This window comes from Clarias gariepinus, chromosome 25 (assembly GCF_024256425.1).
Source record: "Clarias gariepinus isolate MV-2021 ecotype Netherlands chromosome 25, CGAR_prim_01v2, whole genome shotgun sequence".
Classification (NCBI taxonomy): Eukaryota; Metazoa; Chordata; class Actinopteri; order Siluriformes; family Clariidae; genus Clarias; species Clarias gariepinus.
In genome coordinates this window covers 18,679,838-18,703,422 of record NC_071124.1, presented here as the reverse complement: position 1 = coordinate 18,703,422, position 23,585 = coordinate 18,679,838, and the positions used below count along the sequence as shown (strand labels likewise).

General features: G+C 38.4%; 1 pseudogene; it reads right to left on the bottom strand.

Annotated features, from left to right (window-relative positions):
• The window catches only part of LOC128513367 (band 4.1-like protein 3), a 29,069-nt pseudogene extending 6,978 nt beyond the window's left edge, over positions 1 to 22,091 (bottom strand).
• Positions 22,092 to 23,585: the final 1,494 nt, after the last annotated feature.

Below are 23,585 nucleotides of genomic sequence, written 5' to 3'. Positions count from 1 at the left end.
GAATGAAAAACCCACAACAATGGCTTAAAACTTTCCCTATATGGTTAAACAAACCTGGTCAAATATTCTCAACTGTAGGGATTCAATAAAACATTTAGCCACACCTTTTATATTATTTCTGACTCAGCAAATTCTGTGCAATTACTTAAACAAAAAAAATTGCATAGCCTTGATATTCCACAGCAATTCAAAGTCTAGAACAAGCACAAACAAGCCACTCTAAAACAGGACACTTAGTACTAGACAGTGTGAAGATAAAACCTCTCACACTCTGGCATGCATGTGCAGAACTTCCTGAGGCAACTATCCATCTTACTTCCTGCAAGAGTTTGATCATTGTCAAGACAATCAAATGTGGACAGTTAGCAGGGGAAAAGTCCAGCCTCTTGCCCCATTCACTGCCTCCTGACGAGCCAGAGCACATCTCCAAAAAGATCTCTTCAGCTCGATGAGATTTGTCTGCCTCTTGAGCAGCTCCTCTGAGGTATCAGTCTCCTGACACATCAAGACGGCATGATAAGTCAAGGCATTCAACATATGGAGTTTAGAGTGATTGTAGTTTCAATTACAATCCTAAGGTTTTGTTTAGGTACTCTGGGTCTGAGGTTAAGAATCTGAGCTGCATCCACATTCATGAGTCAGATCTGCTGAAACGCTGTTTATCACCAGAATGGATAAAATGTTACGCACCATGCAAGCAAACACTTCAAGAGAACCTCCAAATCCAACACTAAATGCAGGAAACCATTAGTTTTCACACCACTGTTATACAACAGGAAAGAGTAGAAGCGGGCTGAGTGTGAGGGATTCAGATTAAAGGATTAGTTTATCGCACCAACACGCCTGATCCTTTTTCTCAAAAGCTTCCTTTCCATGGCAACACCCACGCAAACACTATACACATATTGCTCCACACATACAAACCTCCAACACGAGATGACTGTGTTTGATAAACACATCCCCCTTTTTCTGCCATATGATATTATTTTTAGGAGGAAAATAAAAGATCAGTTTATGAAAGATGTCCCTTAATTAACAAATAAAATACATTTAAGGTATATCATTGAACAGAAAGAGTAAAAAAAAAAAACAGCTATAAGAGCCGCTGTTAAAAAGAAAATCTTTTAACCGAACAAACTTGAGTTTTAAGCAATTGTTTTTAAGCAACTGATAAAATGCATGTAAAACATCACAAATGGGCAAAAACAAGTTTTAATGACTTTACCCACAAATTTTACTCATCCAAGACCATAATCACTGATGGTTTGATGGAGAAAAAAATGACACTGTAAACAAGATGACATTGTGAGGGTAACAGTATGTCAAATCAGTTCGATATCATGCAACACAGTGGAATAAAAAAAGATCACGACTGCTTAGGAGACTGCGATGGAGTACCTGCGACATCAGGTCTGATTCATCCTCTGGCTCAGACTAAAAGCCAAGGTCAACATCATCAACAAAAAGAAAAAGCAAAGGAACAATGATTACCTGACATCATCTAATAAACCCATAGACTTAAAAGGTTTTCACTAATTTAACATTTATAATTTTACTTGTATACAAACTAAATATTTTTCTTTGGTTAGTTAGTTTGTAGCCTCACTTACAGACAACAACAGCTTAAAATGTGAATAGTTTTATTTTGCTAGTCGTTATAAACACAACCAAAGCTCCCAAGATGTCAAGCCCTTTCCCCACACCCCAAACAAACCTCAGTTGACGATGTGTCATCAGTAGGATCACTGTCTGTCTGTCTCAAAGACAACAACAGACAGGACAGTTTCCATTGGAAAGCAGCAATAGGGGGGAAAAGGTCCATTGCATTAGACTGTTGATTCGCAGTATGAATCATGCCATACGATACAGATGGAATGATGAAAACAGGATGGCATGAAAAGTATGAAAGTACAGAGTAGCATATGGAGAAAAGCCTCCCAAAATATTAAAAATAAGCTTAGCTATTAAATAGCTATGCACACAGAGACCAGGGTAAAATAAACAAATACGTCACAAAGTCGTTGTATGGTTCTGAAATGGGAAGGATGTAGCTGGCAAAGTTTGGATACTTAAAGGATGATTTACACCTGTAACTTTTTATTTCTATATGGTGGTATTGGGTTACTCGTAATCCGAGGTTTCACTGTAGGTAGAACTCCATTTTTGATTCAGAAATGTGTAAAAGAAAGCCTTTAGTTTTAATAAGTACATATAATTTCAGGTCACCAGAGATTTAAAGCAAGAAACATTTTACACTTTACAGGGATTTATAGCCATCTCAAAAAAAGGCTAAAATTTGGGGGGAATGTGGACCTTCAGGATTTTGGTCAGGAACTGTTCTGATGTTGGTGTACCTGAATTTATAAAAACAGACCTACATAAAATCTGAATGGATATTAGAACATGTGTCCGTTTTCATTTCGTGATGATTCATAGCACCCCCCCATGCATGCATGTCTGGTACATAAAAAGTTATGTGTAATGTGAAAATGATGACCCAGCAAAGACATAATGACAGCCTGAATTGCCACACACATAGACACACCTCGTCATCTGAACTGTCTTGAAAGCTGTTGCTAAAAGAGGTGGTGAGTGATGCAGTCTTGGGTTCCAGATAGCAGAGGCAAAGTGCCAGCGGGAAGGAGAGGGTAAGTGCGTAGGGTACCGAGAAAGAGGTAGACAGCAGAAAGAAAAAGATGAAGAGGAAGCAGGGCACGAGTGATGGTGACTTGATGGGCAGGAAGTGTTGAAAGCTTTCAGGCATAAAGTTCAGCTCAGTTAGGTCAGGGAAACTCAGATAGCCATCTTCGTCCAGGAGAGAAGACAGGTCTGGAAGGTGCAGGGAGAAGGAGAAAAGTGTTCCCCCTTTGGGACGACTCTGGTCTGGAATCTGCTTGCCCTTTCCTGGGCTTGCTGAGGCTGCGTGCTCAGAACTGCTCCTTCTGCGCTTCCTCCTCCGCACTTTAGTGGAGGAGAGAGGGGAGGAAAGGAGGGTGTGCTCGGAAGCAAGGGGAGAGCACTGATGAAGGTAGGAGTGATGACATAAGTCACGGAATGACGGGTGGATGAGGCCACAGGGACCATGGAACATGGCAAGTGAATCAAACGTGCACACGCATCAGTGTTAGGTGAAAAAAAGGGTAAAAAAGAGAAAGTAAATTAGTAAAAAGATCAAATATTGTACAGTATAAATACCACAGGTATCAGTATCAGACATGCCCATATTTGAAACATACAAACAATATTTTAAAAACTTTAAATACATAATTTCCTAACTTAAGAGTAATACTCCATTACAAGAATACTTTACAAAAATAAAAATAATCAGACCTCACAAAAGGTTTGTTTTAGAGCTCAGTTAGTGTTATAGTTAGTTATTAATTCAGGCAGAACTAAAGCATCAGAAGAAAACAGGGAGAATTTCTATTGCAGCGGTGGTTTATTTTCATTTCCTCACACACTCAGTCCATTTCTGTGAGTGATCTTTCAAACACAGTGTGGTGTTTTAACGAGGCTATTTAAAAACAAACTATCCAGTCAGATTAGGTAAGAAGGAGATGTTATGAAACTCTGATTACCTCTGCAACAGGAGTAGAAGAGGCTGGCTCAGACGTTTCTGTATCAGGAGTGTTTTCAGTTTCGACTGAGTTTTCTTCCTCTGACTTTTTCTCTGGCGTTACCGTGGTGATGAGGGTCCCTGTGGCAAAAGCTGGTTTGCAGTCCTCGATCAAGTTGTCACTGTTGGCCATGGCTGGAGCTGAAAAAATAGGGGGGGTGACGAGTGAAAACAGTTAGACTGGCAAAAGGTGACCAAGACTTAAACCACGACACTGAATATGTGACGCAGGAATTTTTCTCCAAGAAACACACCTTGGATGAGATAAAATTTAATCAGGAACAAATTATAAAGCGCATAAAAGCATTATGGTACTTTAACACCTTAGTGCACACATGCAAGACAATTATTAAAACATGGTAAACAGCAGCTTACCAGACGCTTAGGAAACAGGCACATTTACAGCTCAGCTCACTTCACATCAGTTTACTTACTTTATTGTTTTAAGGAGACTTTCTATAATCTGTCTATATCTGTGTTAACTCTTCTGTGCATAAGATTCACTTTTTTAAAGATTCAAAACAGGGATGAACCAATGTAAGACCCAAACCAATAGTGACAACCGTAACTGGTATGCACTGGATTTACTTGGATTAATATTTAAACTATTACATTACCTATATCTAGACTGCGGGTGGTGGTGAGCCGTTTGCTGGAGGAGCGTTGGAACAGCGGTGCAGGCCGAGAGATCTGCGAGCTGGCACGGCGTGTCTGCGCCTGCGTCCTTCCACTGTAACGGAACTTGGAGCCCAGCGACAGGAACTTTTTGGCAGGAGCTTCAGGAGCTACCAATCTACAAAAAAAAAAGGCAGTGACTATCAAGCACCACACTTGGGGACCTATAGAGGTTTTATCCACAGAGTCGATAATTCCCAAAACATTAAAATGACCTTTAATACTTTTTAGGAACAGCACAGTATTAAGTTCTTTCCTAAAAGCTTTCTTATGCTGACACAGATGTGCCTAGTCTGTTCTGTGCTTTTACCTGAAAAAGGTGTGATGCTCCACGCACACTTTCCACAATCTCTTTGCTGCTTTGTGATTTGGAAGTTTGAAACCGATAGTGCTCTCAAACTGCTCTAACTAGGAAAAACAAAAGAAATATGTCTTCATTACAGGAAATTCCTCATAAGACGTAGCTCCAGTTAGATAAATATTTTCTAAATACCGTCTTCCCATGAATCTATCAAAGCAAGAGTAATTAGTTTCACTTCCTGGCAAATACCCAACATCAAATCACCTAATAAGAATATCAAGTGCCAAGTGTTTCACCTCTCCAGGGCGTATCTTGATGTAGAAGTTGTTCCGCTTGTAGGATATCTTGAGGATTTTGGGCCAGGCGAAACGATTTATGCGCAGTCGGTCCCTGTAGATGAGAAGGCCGCTGCCACACACACCTAACATAATCTCCACTCCCTCTGAATCCTAAGTAAAGAAAAATAAATGGAGTGCGAGGAGAGCACGGCGGGAAAAAAAAAAGAATTAAATGACTAGCACAACTATGACAGATTGAAACAGAAAGCTTTCAGGGGATGTAGGGACGAATGAACATAAATCACTAATTGACCTACACCAGCTCACACAGGAGGGACAGGCAGCAGTAAAGAAGCACAGGAAGTGACTGAGTTACTGCAGGACATACACACTGGGGGTGATGATCTAATGAACCAGAATATTTAGCAGGAGTTTAGAAAGACCTTTTTAAACGAACTGAACTACATGCACAGTTTTCTTGCCACATTCAGCACAGTCATGTAGAAATTCTAAAAAGATGTTCAGGCATGTGTAGGCTTTAATGACAACAGTGCAGAGGACAGAAAGGTGAGGGGAAATCCTGCACAGCACTGCAACGCAGCATTTGGTGAAAACATTTTCTCTTTATTCAATTTCATGCTCAGGCAAATAACACACAGGCACATACGACGGTACACACACGTTTACTGAAACTGATACACGGAACCAATAAGGATGCATGCAGAAAACGTTCATAATGTCAATCATGTCACATGAGAACACAGTAGAGTAAGATGACGCATTAGACACTTAGATGCATGTAAATATACACACGAGACTAAGAAACATCACCGCATCTTACCTCATCCTTAGCCAGTGCTAAGCTCTCAAAGAGCCTTCCTATCAACTACGTCATTGACGGGCAGAGAAAAGGGAAAGAGAGAAAGAGGGGGGGAGGGGGGACGGGGGGGAGTGCACAGAGCGAGCTGAGCCAATAGCAGCACAAAAATGGGAGGTGCATTTACATTCAAGAGGGAATGCTATGGGGGAGCTATGGAGCTGTAAAGCCAGAGGCATTGCATTCTTTCAGATACATTTTATTTTTTCTACATCCTTGAGTTCCAATAATTTTTACACCCACAGTACACATCATCATATGCAGTATGTGTACCATTTCTTGAAAATTATATTATTATAAATAAATTATATAATTATAATTATATAATTATAAATTATATAATTATTATAAATTCTAAATATTACAAAAATCATATTTCTTTAATAGTGTGCACTTATTAATATACAAACTTACTTTAATTTGCAATGTCACCAAATAATTAAATACATCCAACCAAACAAATACATATTTTTATTCCTAAGTGGGCCACTCCCTATGTTTCAAGACTGAATTTATATCTTTCTTTCTCATAAAAGAAAAGCCGGTGGTCTTCGTGTTGGTATCAGTATAAATTCATGCATAATAAAAGCTGATATAGACATGCAGAATGGAAGCAGGCAGCAGTGACCAAGAGCAATGCCGGCATGGAGGCTTCTAGATCCACGGCATCGCCAGAGAGAGCGTGTTAATTTGCATGTTAACACTCTTTGTTCGTATACCGTATTTAAATTTCAGTAGCGCAGTCAGGTTCTAATCTGTTTTTGACAGGAAACCACAGTGCTTAGATTAGGGTTACACAAGTAAATCATCATTCCCAGCCCTACAAACGGCACACACAAAATAATAAAACTCCATCATTCAGTACACACTATTTCAAATTTAGAATGTACATAAGTATATAAAAAATATACACTAAGATATAAAATATATACTAAGACTAATATATTAAGACAAAATTAAATCCAATAAATAAAACAAAGGCAGCCATTATGGTTGACTGGACTGCCATTAGGTGGCGCTACAACACCAACAGCATGCCAGATATTGTAAATTCATAGGTGTTCAATATTTCACTTATTTATGATAATGTTTATTTTCAAACAAAAACAACAACAGCTGAAAAATAGTGCAAGTCAAAGCATATAAGACACAAAGCCACAAGACTAAGGGATACAGAGGTACTTGGTCTTTCATGTGCATGTAACTGACTTACTAATTCTTTAAAACTACTGCTGAATGGAAGATGTTCTCAAGTGTATTTAACACTGATCTGATAATGAAAAAATCATCAGCATTTTCTGGCTCTTGACTGACATGGCATTTGTAACCAGCCAAGATAAAGACCTTCCTCATAATACCAGTATATTTTGGGTATGTGACCAATGACATTATCATATCTATTCTTAAGAAGATCTTTTATTTCCTTTGATATCATGGCCAGATTTTATTTTCTTTTTGCTGTGCATACAACTGTAGTTCCACTATTTCATCCATCAAATGCAGGTGCAATAGATACATGGAACAGATTTGGCTACACTGCCATTATCACCCAGTAAAACTAATTAGCACAAACTAATTAGGGCCCAATCACTATGACATCACCCCTATTAAATTATAGTGTGTGAATGATGTCATAGTGTATAAAGGGCCCTATCGTTCTCACCTCACTCATTGTCTATACTGCTTAATCTGGTATACAGGGTCGCGGGAGGCCTAAAGACTATCCTAGGAAGCTTAAAGCGGCACAAGGCTGGGTACATCCTAGACAGGATGCCAATTCATAGCAGGGCACACACATACACACTCACACATTCACACACTACGGGCAACTTGAGAACACAATTAGCCAAATCAGCAAATCTTTGAACTGTGAGAAGAAACCAGAATACCCGGAGAAAATCCACCAAAAACAGGGAGAACATGCAAACTCCATGCACACGAAGGTGAACCTGGCCAGGAATCGAACCCGGACCCTGGAGATGCAAGGCGACAGTCTTTATTGCTTTTTGTAGGATTTTTTTAAATATATAATCCGGGCCCTTTTGGAAGTGCTAACACGCTTAAAAACCCATGAAAATCAGCACACAGGCTGGAATCTGCTGCTATTAAGAAACCAGCGAGTCTTCATAGGTAATTTTGCTGAATAGCTCATACACACTTGCACGTATGAATGTGAAACGTTTCATGATGCATGTCATGGGATTTACTCAACACAAAGTCACATAATTTGGGTGGTGCTTTTTTGGAGGTCTTTACATGCTCAAAAAGCACACAGGTCGCGTGCTGTGTCCGGGCGGCAATGGTGGGGGTGCTTGGGGCATGCTCGTCATTGCTTGCAACTATATTCAGTTTTTTTCTACACTAAATACATTGCACTGTATGTAATGGTGACATAATAAATCTATTTACAACCAAAGCAATTACTGTAAACAAAATATTTTCAAAACTACACAATAGCATGGTATGACATTTAACTGAAATATATCTTGTGATGCATTATATCCACTTTAGTGTGTGTGATTAATTGAAATTTGCTACTCACATGAAAACAACTATTTTAAAAGACCCCCCCCCAAAAAAAAAACAGCTTAAAAATCATGCATAAAACAAATCTTGAAATAAAAAAATATTATTATTCCTTAAAAGTGTTCATTTTAATGTGTTAATCCAGTGATACTTCAGCTGTGTGGTATCCTAATGCTCTCTTGATGCGTGGTTTAAAACTGCTAGCTAGCCATTTTAAACAGTTACCTACCAGTTAAAAAAAGGTTTACTCTTAGAAATACTAGACAAAACTGTAACACACTTACACCAAGAACATCAGGATTCTGTCTGCACTACACCTCCTCAAATATTTATCAGGCTTTTTACCTTAGCATGATGCAGATCTACTCCATACATGGAGAGTTTCTTGGCATTCTCCAGAAACAGCATCTCTGCCTCAGCTGGAGTCATTCCTCTGTTACCAAAAAAAAAGACAGAATAAAAAAAGTGTGAGTGCAGAATAATATCCTTACAAGCCTTATTTGGGGAAGAACCTCAGAGGTGAACAAAGCAAACGTTTCTTAAATTTGGGACAGCGAGCTGGCTTTGTCTAGAGGTTGAGAGGTTAAGAAGATAACTCTTATTATCTTCTAGGGGGGGCTCATTTAATTGATGTAACAGTTAACAGTTAATCTACTGAACACACAGTGCTTACTTGTGTGAGATTTAGAGACTCAGAATAAAGAAGTGATGTGTAGATGGAGATAAGGCTTTAGTGTGACTTTGTGTAAACAGATATTCATCTGCATTTGTGTATTCATGAATGAATAAAAGAAGGACTTATATTTAGGGTTAAACACACAAAGCTTACATGCTGCTGTGAAAAGATCTGCGGTCTAAATAATCAAAAAGGACTGGAATGGATCTAGTGCACTCAGTGTTACTGCTTTAGGGCTGAAAGCATTTTTCTCTTGTGGTTATATAATGGTAGGAATCTACAGATGCATTCAAGCATATTGGAGTTTACACACAACACAATTTTGTTTCTTGAATATATATTACACTGATCTATTGTATCTATCTGAAGGCATTTGCTGCTTTTGTCTACATCGTAGCTGTAGGTCAAGTCAGGGTGATTGTAAAATGAAGGCGGGTTCTGCTTACTTGTGGTTGCGATGCAGGTCCATGACCTTTTCCTCCAGCTCTTTGGTCTGGTTAGGAGCGAAGCGGAGGTCGCTGATGTAATCGCTGCCCAGCTCTTCAGGGTCGTAGTCGCCTAGTTCAGACTGGGCGATGTATGAACCCAGGAGAGTGTGAGTAGCAAAGGAGCATGGCAAACGGCCTGACACAACGTCGTCTCTCAGCTGAAGGCACAGGTAGTACCTGACCAAGAGAAAGCATTTTCATGATGCCTCGACATTACGCAAGTACATACCCATGTTAAGAAATAACTGTTGTTCAAGTCAAAACTGGGACTTATAAACGAAAGGTGTAAAACCAATTGTCATGCACAGTGCTGTGATTTACTCTTAACTGCAGTAAAACATCTGAATGTTGCAAACATTTAAAAGAGGACTGTATGTCCATAAAGACGATTAAGGACATGAAAACGATCACTGCAGTCGCTCCTGCGAACATTCGGCAAGTGGAACGCCTGATTCTTGAAAATCGACAGAACATTTCGCTAACTCGCGGCAGACTCCAACTCGCCAACACCACTTGCACATTACAGGAACTTGGCTGGGATTTACTGCCACATCTCCCGCATAGTCCTGATCTTTCTACATGTTTGAGCCATTAAAGGAGTTCCTGGGATGCCAGAGTTTCAGACATGACCTGAAAAAACTTTCTAACTTAATGGGATTCAAGCACTAGTTTCTACTCTCAAAACTCTGCTGTTATTCTGCACAATCAAAATTCCCGGTTTGACTCGTACACCCCCATACGTCATATAGCGATACACATCATCGCAACGTTGGGTTGTCTAACACAGTGCTAGCAGAATAGTGTTACCACATTAAAAAAGACTAATTACATAAAGCAAAGGGTTTGAAAGGGGACGATATGAGAAGTTTTTAAAATATACGACAACACTGTTGAATGTTTGATTCTGATCTCAGCACTTCAGACAGCTAAGTCTTTATGTCAGATAAACTTGCAGTTTCTTTGTATGTCATATACTGGTGTTTCAAGAAGGTAAAAGAGAGAGAGAGAGAGGATGACAGTGTATATTTGCTGTAATGCAAACCATAACAGAAAGCAACTAGTTTTACAGATGTTCCACAACAATAAATGTAACGATACAGAGCAAAAAAACTTAAATGTTATATACGTAAAAAAAAAAAATGCAATCTAGAGAAAATGCTGTGGTAGAAGAAGAATATAGAACTTCTAAAAGTGCAGATATTGTAAAAAGAAAATTTATCTTTAGGGTGGTGTTTCCTTGTCACCGTGTTTATTCCCTATATCGACAAGCCTAGACAACTTTGATGCCTCACTTGATCATTTCATCATACTAGTTAAATCGGCAACATGCTAAACTGAAACTGAAGAGAGAATGTGGTTTAAAGAAAAGGTGAGCATGTGTGGGGATTTTCCTGTGCAATCAAGTGATGTTTCCTGCAAAAGGAAATAAACTATAAATAATTGTGGAGACAAAAGCAAACGGTAAGAGAAACTCCTCAGATGTGAAAAGCTTTCCATGTAAGTATCAAAGATAGCTGTCTGAGTGAACAGACATCTGATTAATCTTACCGGGTGATATCTTCACAAAGCTGAGATGGGTCAGGAGGATAAAACTTCACATTAAATGCAAAATTCCAGGGACCAGCTAATACACAGACACACAAACACATAGATTATTCCCAGTGGCATCAGATTTGCAGAAATGTTACTGAGAAGTAAACATTTAAGAGTGATGACATACTTCTAATTTGTTTCTTTAGTTCTTTAGCAGGGTCCATCCAGTTCTGGGGAAGAAAAAACACAAACAGGAAGTAAGAATATTTATAAACCTGATACTTTAAAGAAATAACAGCTAGCGATAGAAATATTTTAAATGAGCTTGAAATAATTTAGTACCTTCTGATGTTCTGCGTCTCGGTACGTGAGACCAAAGTAGTCCTTCTCCATAAGGTTGAGGTTGTCACATACTTTATCAAACAGGACCTGGCCTTTGGCCTTCTTCTGTTTATAACAAAGCAGAACAGAGAATGTTAAAAATATCGGTCTGGTATGTGATGATACGTAAGTTCAGTAAGAAGAAGCCAAGATCAGGGTGGTTTGGTGGTTTACTGGGTAAACAAACTTTCTGAACTTTCAAGGACAAAGCCAAACTGCTTTATACACTGTAAACACATGTGGTTTGATTCTCACTAACTTAAAAATTTTTTTTCACAGGTTTGTTGTGTGAATATAAGAAATCTGACACTCTGAGGGATAAATAGATAATGCCAGATGCTATATCCGACCGCTTTATCTAATGGTAATGCCATGTTCTGTTAAAACAATCTGTTCTGCTGCAGGCTGTCTGAAAATGAAAATTAAAAACCAGCTATCCTTAACTAGAAACATACAACATGCTCAACCGAGCGAGAAACCTATCCTAGATTCTACTCCTTAAAATTAGTCATAGTGTGAGAGTAATAAGCAGTGCTATGATGGTTTACACATGCTTTTGATTACGCAGCATGTAATTTTGCAAGCTGTAATTTTGGACAGCAGTTGGTGAAAGGCAGTGGGGACCAGGAAAGGAAAACCCCAGACTTGGCTGGTCGGGCAGATTACTGCCTGTGTATACTCACTCGGCCAGACCTTTAACATCACATACTATTCTTTCTGCCTTTTTCCCCCCTCATCTTAAATTACACCAATTTTTAACTTGGATTACTTTTTTTTTCTTCCTCTGAAGTATTTGAACACTTTGGAAAATGTAAGGAAGAGCTGTTTTGATTCACAGGAATGCGAAATAAATATAAAACAGCGGCTGTAAATTTACAAGCAAACTGCTTGAATTTTTTTCAACATACATAAGTGAACCCCTTTTGTAACATTACTGCCGCTGATGTTTATAGGTCTTAAATGCAAGCTAAGCACAGCAACCAAAAAAAGAAATCTCTTCCCAAAGACCCTGACTCTGAAAGCCCTACAAATACACAGTCATCTCCTTCTGATCCAGCCTGAACCTAGAGAAAAAGAATTAGGAAAGCATTAACAAACACATGATCAGAATACAGTAAAAAAAAAAAAAAAAAACGTAGACACATGTAGGTTCACGGTGATATAGAGGTTACTGCTTTTTTTCCTGCTCAAAGACACTTTCCTGCTCACACTGATTAGATTCTCAAGATATGTAACAATTATACTAGTTAGTCCAGAAACTATGACATACTGTTAAAAAAAAAAAAAAAAACTAGCATGGGTACAGGTATAGAAAGACTTTCTGACTAATCAGGATTGTGAATGAAATCCTCTTTTGCGACACCGACCTCAACCGTGCAGGTGTAGTCAGACCCATCCAGTAGGGTGATCCTGCACTGCATGGTGTTTAACTAGTATGGTCCAGGAAAACTTGCTGCTTAAACAATCCTGATATTTAGTCCTGTTCACTGCACTGCTAGAAACATAAAAGAGGGAACAAAATATTAAATAACAGTTTTTAGGACAAATATTTTATATAGGTTTTAAAAAAGAAAAAAAAAAACAATCTCTAAACTTACTAAATATGAGTAAGACAGAATCCTAAATTTCTTTATGCAAATACATTTATCCATAATTTTCATTATCAAATCACGGTTTATTATCAAATCCCGTTATAAAAATTGTGAATTTAATAAACAGTTGTGTAATTTTAGTGGCTGTAGTAATAATAAATGTCCTCCTGGTAAATCCAGGATACTAAAACATGACATTCAATTACATTATAAGACATTTAGGACAATGGTGTTTATGAAGGCAATTCAAGTACATCAGTGTTTTCTTTCCAGAGGCATTACTTTCAGAGTTTGTAATTGAACCATAAATCTTTGCTGTGGTAAATTAACTTCAATCTAAAACCCAGAGTCATTTCGGAGGAATCCCATCAATGTAAAGTTGAAGTTGAGAAAGGGGTCAAAACAATCAATCGCCATTTACAGCTTCCGACTCCAGAACTTCAGAAAGTGTCAAAACCAGCATGAAACGTCACAGACAACCTGAATTCAATTCTAATAACAAAACACTGGCATGCTGGCTCTATTATTGAGGGTGTTGTTTAGCTTTATAAAAAAAAAAAAAAAAAAAAAAAAAAAAACAATAGGGACAGACAGCTTTGGAGAAAGTGCCATTAATCATCACAAGCAATTTAGTGGTACGAGAAGGAAGAGAGATAGAAGGGGAATTACATTTGTACAGTAATGAGCTGTACGCTTGTGCAAATGTGAAGCTTTTGGGGAAATTACTCTTTTTATCAGCTGTAATGAAAAAGGGTTTCCTCTTGTACTTTATGGAAATAAATGATGCTTTGAAAAGCTCGACAGTTCAACTTGCATACAGATTTATTACTGTCTTAAGTGCTATTGTAAAGCTGTAGTCTATCTTCCATCAGCAGCCTTTTATATTCCCGTGCCAGGAGGCACATCACCACTAATCCTGTTTAACCTCAATCTTCTCAGCTATGGGATACCCGAAAAGCTGGATCTCTTAAAACATTTGCCAAGTCCTTTAGTGTTGGTAGAAAACATGGATTTAGCAATGTGTGCAAAATGGCTTTAAAATCTGATAAACCTCAGAAAACTGCTGCTGGCATAAAGTCTGTTTGTATAAAGTCAATCTGTGAAGAAAATCTAAATATCTTTCTATCGTTAACATTAATAGGAGTGGGAATAGATTTTTGTTTTGGCAATTAATTTTCTTTCTCCACTTTGTTTAAAGCCTCTATAATTTTGCAGCGTTTTCCATTTGGCTAATGCTTTAGTTCAGAAAAAGAAATTAGGAAATAAAGTGCAGTGCCTTTCTTTAAAAAAAAAAAAGTCTTCAGATCAATAGTTCACAGCCGTAGCTGCTGATAGGCCACTAGAACTCACTCTTTCCTTATACGAGGATCCTGAGTGTCTAGTTCATGAAGTGTGTAGCAATTCTACCTAGAGCGTTGTCACTGTAGCTTGACTTGTCACTTGTAGCTCCACCACCTGCTCGAGAGATATTGGATGGACGGTGATCTTGGGACGAATGGAGCTGGTGGTTGTGAACGCTTTGAACGTGATCCTGCCTTGCCGCTGAATCCTGGTCTGCATCAGCAGTCATGGCAATTCACACTACAAATAAGAGAGAGGATGTCAAGGTAAAAAAAACAACAACAACAAATAAACACAATCGACAATTGGGGGAGGGGGGCATTGAGATTGGGATACACATCACATTTATTTTGTTAGGCAATTTATCTATTGCCACGCTGACTCCAAAATAGCATTTTTATTTATTATTTTATTTATGTTTGCATTTGAGATGGTGGTACACTGTAAACTATTCAAACATTGAAAAGGCAGAAAGGCATCCTGTGTAGTAGAAGCTGTAGAACTGTTAAAAAAAAAAATTGTGATGCCTACAGAATGCATTGGCACCTAGGTATTATCATAATATCTTATCTGGTTGTCCCTGGTGATTCCTGTGTCTACTAATTACTTCCTTATGCAGACATATTTAAAAAAAATCCATCTCTCATTTATCCGCCTTACACCATTAACGTCTCTTGTTTAAACATGCAAAATAATTATCAAGTATCATATTTTTACTTGTAATTTCTTACAAAATAAAAAATAAAATATTAAAATCAGGCAGTATGAGCACATTCTTTAATGTTTTTGCCCCTTCTGGGTAGGGATGGGAACCATAAGGCCACCTGATAAAATATTATCATGATATTTAGGTAGTAATTCAATTTGACTCTGGAAGTATAGTAAGTCCCCAACTTACAAACGAGTTCCTTTCCAGGTTCACTTTGACATAATTCGGATTTGTTTGTAAGTCAAACAAAGTGAATCTTATACACAAATATTCAATGTAAAGCATAAAAAAAACAAATACATAGGTTTGGTGTTTCCGCATTATACTCTTGTGAAACTGCGCCTCAAAATCGGGAGGGAATCCCGGTGACGTAGCTAACCTTGTTTAAAGGGAACCCGGAAAACTGTGGTGGGGAGGACAACGCTAAATTGTGCTTACTGCATGCTTGAACAAATGCCACTTTGTCTCAGAGCTGTACTAGACTGTTAGGATTTTAATAAGGATTAGGAAATTAGGATTATTCACCATCATGACAGCTTTACAGGACAGCCATTTTCTATCCGGACCGATTTATTGAAACTGGTGAAGGCTGATTCAATTCTTCCGCATCCCCCCATGCACTCACATACAATATACCTGACTTGATGAATTTTATACATTCACTTACACACTGAAACTATTGTATATAATTGTAAATACTTGTATTTGTTGCACTGCAGTGTCTATTTTTTGTACAATACATGTGGGCTACTTCCACGATTTGTTCGCATCTATGATGTGTCTGTTCGTAGACCGCGGTCAGTTCATATCTGTGGAAATTCATAATTCAAATGTCCCTAAGTCAGGACGTACTGTATTGAGATTTTTTGTAATTTTGAAATTAAAGCTTAATTTTATCTAAAATACTTGGAATCTTGTTTAAACTTGTTCACTGTAAGCTACTATCAAAAGGCTAGTCGTATTACCAGTGGACCATTCAGCAAGACACCTCATGCATACAGAATGGCTCATATTCAACACCACTTTACCACTTAAATTCTATGTTCTGCCATATGTTCCATTTAAACTGTGTACCTCTGGTGTATCAACTACCGTAATTGTATTGCACAATTTTAACAGGCGTAGCAAATAATTCTTTCCTACCACATGTGATACTGTGCTGCCTGCTGATGTATAAACAGTTTAAAACAATACACTTGTAGGGTTATCGAGGAACAGTGATTACTAATGCATGCATGGTAGTACGCACCTGCTTGGTTTGTGAGCCGCCATTAAACACAAGAGTAGAAGAGAACGAAGACGTTAACTTTCGCTCTATGCATAATATTATTGATAATGAACCAGATATTGTGGTCAAGTGTTCACGGAAACAATCCATGGGCCCCAAAGTAAAAACGCCCTTAGCATACCATCCAATCATCTTACTTACCGCTTTAGTACAAGTCAGAATAGCACACAAGGAACAAGGCGGATCTTCCTGTTACACAGGAACGCATTAGGATACGATGTGCAAACAGAGCCAGGCTAACAAATAAAGCGATTTTACGCCTCAGACCTCAAGGAGAAAGAAAACCGCACTTTAAACGCTGGCAAATATTTATCCAAGCTGAGGTTCAATTAAAGTAAAACTATTCATGCAGGAAAAGGCATCTTGCTAATCAAACACTTTAACAAACACGTCCATTTACAGTGAGGAACACTAACAGCACTTAGGCACACAGTGGAGACTCTGAGGGCGAAGAAGAAAAAATGCAGAGTGAACAATTCCCATCTCTCTCTCGCATACATACAGAGCTTTGTTTTTAAGCTGTGTTTACACACGAGTCTGTGTATCCAGGGAAGCTCATTGGCACATGTGTAGTCAGGACAGGATCTCAGAGCCCCTTAGAAACATCAGAGCTTGGGGATTTCATGACTGCAGTGAGAATGTCAACACCAGGCCCAGGTGTGTAACGCAGGATAGGCACTACTGGGTTAAAGGGCATTTCTAAATGACCTTATGAATGAATACATACCATCTTACTACCATAGCGCACAGGCAGTCATGGGTAATAACAGTAAAAAAACGGCACTTAAAACATATTAAGACTAGTGTGTCTTAGTATTTTATGAGGGTTTTTTGGCTAATAGTGCTGTGACGATATTTTAACCAAAGTACTACTATAAAATTATATAAACCTTTTATCAAATTTTATACTATTATATGACAGACCTGTTAAATTATCAAATTTGATGAGTCAGTAGGTGCAGATTCATTTTCTACAGAAGACTACAAATCTTTAAGACAGTGGATTTCACAGTTATGGAGTAGCATGGTGAAGACAAAACATTGTTCCACAACAATAAATCCAACTATTAATAAATAGGGATAGAAATCAACAGATATTATTAAGATGCCCAGGTGCCGATTCGATTTGTATTGCGATTCTGTCAGTATCACATTTTTATAAATATGCAGAATCAATATTAATCTTTTTTCAGACTTAGTTACAATTCCAAGCTTACTTAGCAAATAACACAGGACGCTGTGCCAAGTAAACAGTTTAAAGTGCACCATCTGCAGAATCATAGAGGAATTGCAACATTTCACCACTTGCAAAAAAATATTTTGGAGCGAGTTTGGCGATACATGAAGTGCCACACAAAGGAATCACTGAATTGATTTTTCCCCATTTCAAAAACAACATAAAAATGTAAACAGTTGGCAAACTGCTGTTGTGTAAAAAATAAAACACTTCAAGTGGTGCCGGCATTAAACAAATAATTTTTTTGTCTGTTTCGCATTATACCAAAACACCGTTGATTGTCTTCCAAAAACAGCACTCGCTGATCCTTACACGGTTAGATATAATAAAATTTAAATGTTTATAACATATATAATTGAGATGTTAACCTGCATTACAATGAAACTAAAAAGGCAACAAAACAAAGCTGCCGATGTACACGGGACGATGTCTTTTGGCACACTGACTTATGAAGGTCGGTGCTCCCTGTGACTGTGCATGCAGCCTTGTGCTGCCATCTGTTGCCGTGTTGCAAAACTTTATACGTTGTTAAATATCACTGTTGTATCGTATCCCCTTTATAAACAGCTTCACTTTAGTACTGGATGTAATCCCAACTGAAAAAAAAAAAAAATTTGAAAAATCCGTGACTCTGCTCTTATAAACAACATTCACCTCTTCCTGCACAGTGTGTGTTCTTTTGGCAGCACTTAAAGTAAGCCCTGGGTCATCTGCCGTATATACTGACAATTCTTAACAGATATTTTGTTAGCTCCCACATTTCATGCTGAAAAGTATGTGCGCAGATTTGTGCGTAAAGCGCTCTTGTCAAAATCGCTAGCTGACTCTTGCCCAACTCCCACTCACCACTTCAGTTATATGTGTGTAATATGACAGTTATTAACCGGGCAAGGTAAATATCGGATATGAGATCTCTCAGGCACCCATGACTGGCTATCGCTGTGATTGAAAAGGAAGAGAGAGTAATCCACTGCTGTCATCTAGAAAGCTTTGCTCTCTTGGCTTCCTGACCACAGATGACTGTGGCATCGCCGAGATTCCTCAAGACCCTTTTCACTTGGCGGCCCTGTCGAGACAATTTCAAGCACTAGCTTAAATGATTTATAAAAAATAAAAAAAAACTTAGACATCCCCCTCTTTAACTGCATTTGGTGCAATTAAACCATCAGTAATACAGTCATTCAAGTGGAAAAGAGCTGGAGGAGCCTGAGCATATCCTAAATAGGTCAGAGTGAACCCAAGGGCATAAAACAGAGCACAGAATTTGTGCTTTCAGTCTTTTAAAACACCAATGTCAGAGGAGGAAAAGTAAAACAAAGAGAAAACCACTTCTGATCAACATGAGAATATAAAATTACTCAAACTGATACAAGAGATCATTTTAGGAATAAAAAATCCCCTTCTCTTTTTATCCCAACTTGGTTGAATATACTCCACAGCATTAATTTACAATGACGGTGCGCCTACGCTTGTTACCAGAGAAACGCCGTGTTGTTATAGTAACCCATAGTTTTGCTCCGAATTCTGTCCGTGACTCACAGAAAAAAAATAATAATAGCTGACCATAATGACTGACACTTATTTGATGCTGTATGCCTACAAACAAAAGAGCAAATGCTAAAACAAGATAGAAAGACAAAAAATGTCCTGCCCCTAAACATAAAAGATTGATGCCTGAAATCTTTTTGCCTGATCTCTCGATGCAGAGTGATGATCACTTTTGTCAGAAGGCTGATGGCTGCTGAATCAGCGCTAACTGCCATCGTGTCCGGGGGGTCTAATTGACATCTGTCACAGCTACAGTGGCAATTTTATGCCAGTTTGTCATGGGAGCCATGCTGCTATTACAGTATTAATAAAACCGGTGTGGATCGTAGTGTAGGGAGAGTGAAAAGAAGGGAGGGAGAAAGACTAGAAAGTATTTGCATGCTTGCATTTCATTTTCCAGGCACATCTGGAAGCGTGTGTGTGTGTCAACCAAAGCCAGTGAGGTGTCAAGTGAATTACAGGGCCTTTTTGGCACATGGAGATCCATTTATGGATCCTAAAGCCAAAATAATAATCATTTACATAAATAACTGGACTATAAAAAAATTTTTTACCACCAATTTTATATTTTTTATTTGAATTTAGGGTCAATTTCTGGAACATTCCTTTACACTCCTGAAACATGGTTTACATTTCTCAAACATGTTACTTTAATGCTTAAGACATTCAGAAAGTTTAAGTGTTGAATCTGACACAATTAATCTTACAATAAATCTAAACAGTTCACCATAATTTCATGAACTAAATCCCACGTTTAAAAGTCTACTTTGAATCAAAACTCTATTTCATTAAAATAACCAATGGATGTGTTTGAAATTGGAGGCTCGGATGTTGTAAATGACTAGAGTCAATCTTTGTATGAACTCGTTCAAACGCAAAGCAAGAAACAGAAGAGAAACAAAGCTGCTCGTTTATCTCCTGATTTTTCATTCAACACAAACGCTTGTTTATCTGAATAGCAGCCATGGATGTGAGGTCAAGAGGTCATGTGGATTCGGCTCATTGAAATGTCATCCAACCACACAAAAAATGGCAACTATTTATGCTGCCTAAGGGCAGGCCCAGAAAGATATGCGAGATGCACACAATGTGAGAGCTGTTACACGTGTGAGAGAACACACAATTCTTGAGCATGATATACAGGACTGTATTAATCTACTAAAGTATAAACTGCCCAAACAAGCTGTTTGATTCACAACCACAAATGAGCCGTTATCAAGAATTATTCAATTAAATCAGCACTTATGATGATTCGAAACCACAGCGTTAAAAGGAGACAAAGAATACATTGATATAGAAAGAATTTCTATTGTTGGTGTAACATCCTATTTTTCTGTGAATGTGTCGGTCTCACCAAAGCAAAATATAGGCTACACATTTTAGAATATTGAAATAATTGCCATTGTACCAGCATGAGTCATAACCTCCTGCAAATCTTATTTAATCCTTAGGGACTGACAACACAGATCTTGCACAAGTCTTTTTTTTTTTAGGCCTTGTGAACACAGTCAGAGACAAACCGATCCAATATTGGTAACAATGTTGATACTTGCTTGAAACCCTAACTTGGTTTTGAACTATTTGTAATCTCATCTACTGACCATGTCATAACATCTTTCAACTTTTGCATAGTATCTGGATTTAAGCTAGTTTTAAGCTGGTTTTACTGTAGTGGATGGAAATGGCCCTTGAGAAAAAACTTTTAAGTTGGGAGTTGAGATCGGCATGACGTGACATGCTCGTCGCATTGCTGCCACTCAAAGACAGCCGATGCCAAAATTAAATTAAAAGGATTATGTTAAAAGAAAAAAACAGCTATGAATGACAATATAAAATCCTGTCTTAATCTAAGCATGCTTATAGCCAGGTGGAAAACCCTTATTATTTTAGTCTTGCTTTGTAGAATATTTCTGTTTATGACGCTCTCTTTTTGTCCTAATGCAAGAGAAATTAACTAATTTTCCTTAATCACAAAGGATCGTTGTTCTGTAATCGATTATGAAGCAAAAGTTTAGGTGCACAGTCACATTAACGCTTACTACCATGTACCACATTCACTTTATGTACATCTGTTACATACTCAGATCCCCGCCCCTGATCTTTGTTTATTAAATGTTGAGCACTTAAGGTACTTTTTTTTTAATAACAAATATAAATAAAGTGTTTCATGTTGGTCTGTACTTTGAGAGCCACAAACATCTGTAATAAAATTCCTTGTGTGTGTCAACATACTTGGCAAATGAAACCCAATTCTGATTCTGATCATCTTGTACAGTGTGAGAATTAATTAATTAAGACATGTTAAATGGACAACAAACTACAAATAAAACTTATAGGTAACATATTGATGAAATCTGAAAATGCATCTAGCATTAATATAGAAGCATGAACTTATATATCTGCAAATGCGCATGCGCAGATACGAAGTTATCCATCAGAACAGTATACTACTCTACTAAGCAGGATTCTAAATCAACCACTACACATTGTAACTATAGTTACAGTAACCACGGTGACCTGCTATTCGGTCCTCGCGTACTGTATAGTACGCTAGTATTAAACTTAGTATAGTGTGCGCGTGAGTCCAGTGAGTGTACCACACACAGCATAACGGTACCAGGTCTAAACCCTGAACCTTGTTTATTCACTAAGCTACCCAACAAAACACAAATTATCCACATTTGCTGAAAAATTCAAATACTAAAATTATCTTTAAAACAACACACGAGCTTGCCCAACAAACCGGAAACATTTAAGCAAGCTGAGCTTTACGGTTAGACCAAAACAAGCCACAACACGCTGCTACTACTCGCTAACCTAACGCGACTCACACACCCAAGAGGACACACCTCCGATACACTGCGCTTTAGAAACAGTAAATATCGACATTACCGGAAACTCGGTGTCCTTTCCCCCGCTCCCCCGGTTACACTGCCACGGCCAGCGGTGCGGTTTAGATCAACTGAATCCCCCTCATCATCCGCGCTCGAGCGCTGCGTAGTGGGCGGGAATACGCGCGATTTAACGTGGTGACGTGACGCAGATACTTCAGCCAATCACAGCGTGCTAATTCAACGTCAGACGTGCCGCAGGAAAAGAACGCGGAAGCGCGAATTTCCCAAAGCGTACGCGCGCGTGTGCAGGGTTAAACTTGCGTGTTGGATTTTAAGAAGAGAACAGAGCGTCGGCTTATTATTTAACCAAAAGAATATGCCTTAATGTGGTCTTTACAACTTTGTGTTCACTCGCCACGATTCCCAGAATATTGAGAACAGACGATGCCTGTACCAGCTGTCCCACAACAACTAGGGTGACCACTGGTATGACTCCCAAAAGGAGGACAATTATGTACAAAAATGATGACAAAGGGTAAAATAAAACATAAGGACATATTCGAAACCAAAGAGAACTAAGTGAAAGGTTGTGTGGGGATAAGACAATAGCATTATTCTAGAACCCAGTGTTCATTTATTCACAGACATTTGGATTTGCCAGTCACCACCCTGTTCCTCCAACAGTGATTGCCAGTTTACCTTGTAGACAGACGATATATAGATTTGTTTAAGATCTTAAATCACAAATTTAATGACCATTATTACTATTTTAAAGAGGATACCTACATGGATAACTACTCACCAGAGATGTTCTACTTAATGTATTTCACACATTTTGTAGTTGCCTTCAAGATTGTCTTAATGTCACGAAACATTCCTGTAAAAGTTTGATGCAGATTTGGACCTCTGCTTTGACTGAGTCTACCTCTAGATGGTTGCTTTCATTTCGCCATGTGGATTATATAATGAACACTGGCAACTTGCGCAATTGCATTCATTCATGTAGGCAAAGAAAAAAGGGTGTAGTTTTGTGATGATGCGTGCAATGTGGTGGCAGAGGGTCAGAAATGAGGAAAAACAGGCAAAAACAATGACACGCAACAGTTTTCAACAGACAGATGGAAACCCGACTGTCTGGACGAATTGTCACCGTACCCTCAAACCTGGTCCTGAATTACCCCTTGTCCTGCACATTACCTCTTGTCTCTTTGATCTCAACACACCTGATTTAACCTGACAAGCTAATAAACGGTTCTTTCCTGAACTCTAACGTGTGTTAAAACGAAAAAAAAAATGAATGTGCAAAACATAGTGTACTCAAGGAACAGAACCTTTAGGGATTCTGTATGTCAGTATTTCTGGATCTGGTTGCCAATATCAAGCATCCAATACTAAAACCAACCCAACCCCAAAACGCAAACTCTTAAACCCTAGACACTGCTTTAAAAAATGAGATCATGACAATCCTTGCCAATTATATTACACTCACTCTTACTCACTCATCTTCTATACCACTTTATCCTGCATTCAGGGTCACGGGGACCTGGAGCCTATCCCAGGAGGTTTAGGGCATGAGGCAGGGTACACCATGGACAGGGTGCCAATCCATCGCAGGGCACACACACTCACACACTCACTCACACACTATGGGCAATTTTAGGAACGCCAATTAGCCTAACCTGCAT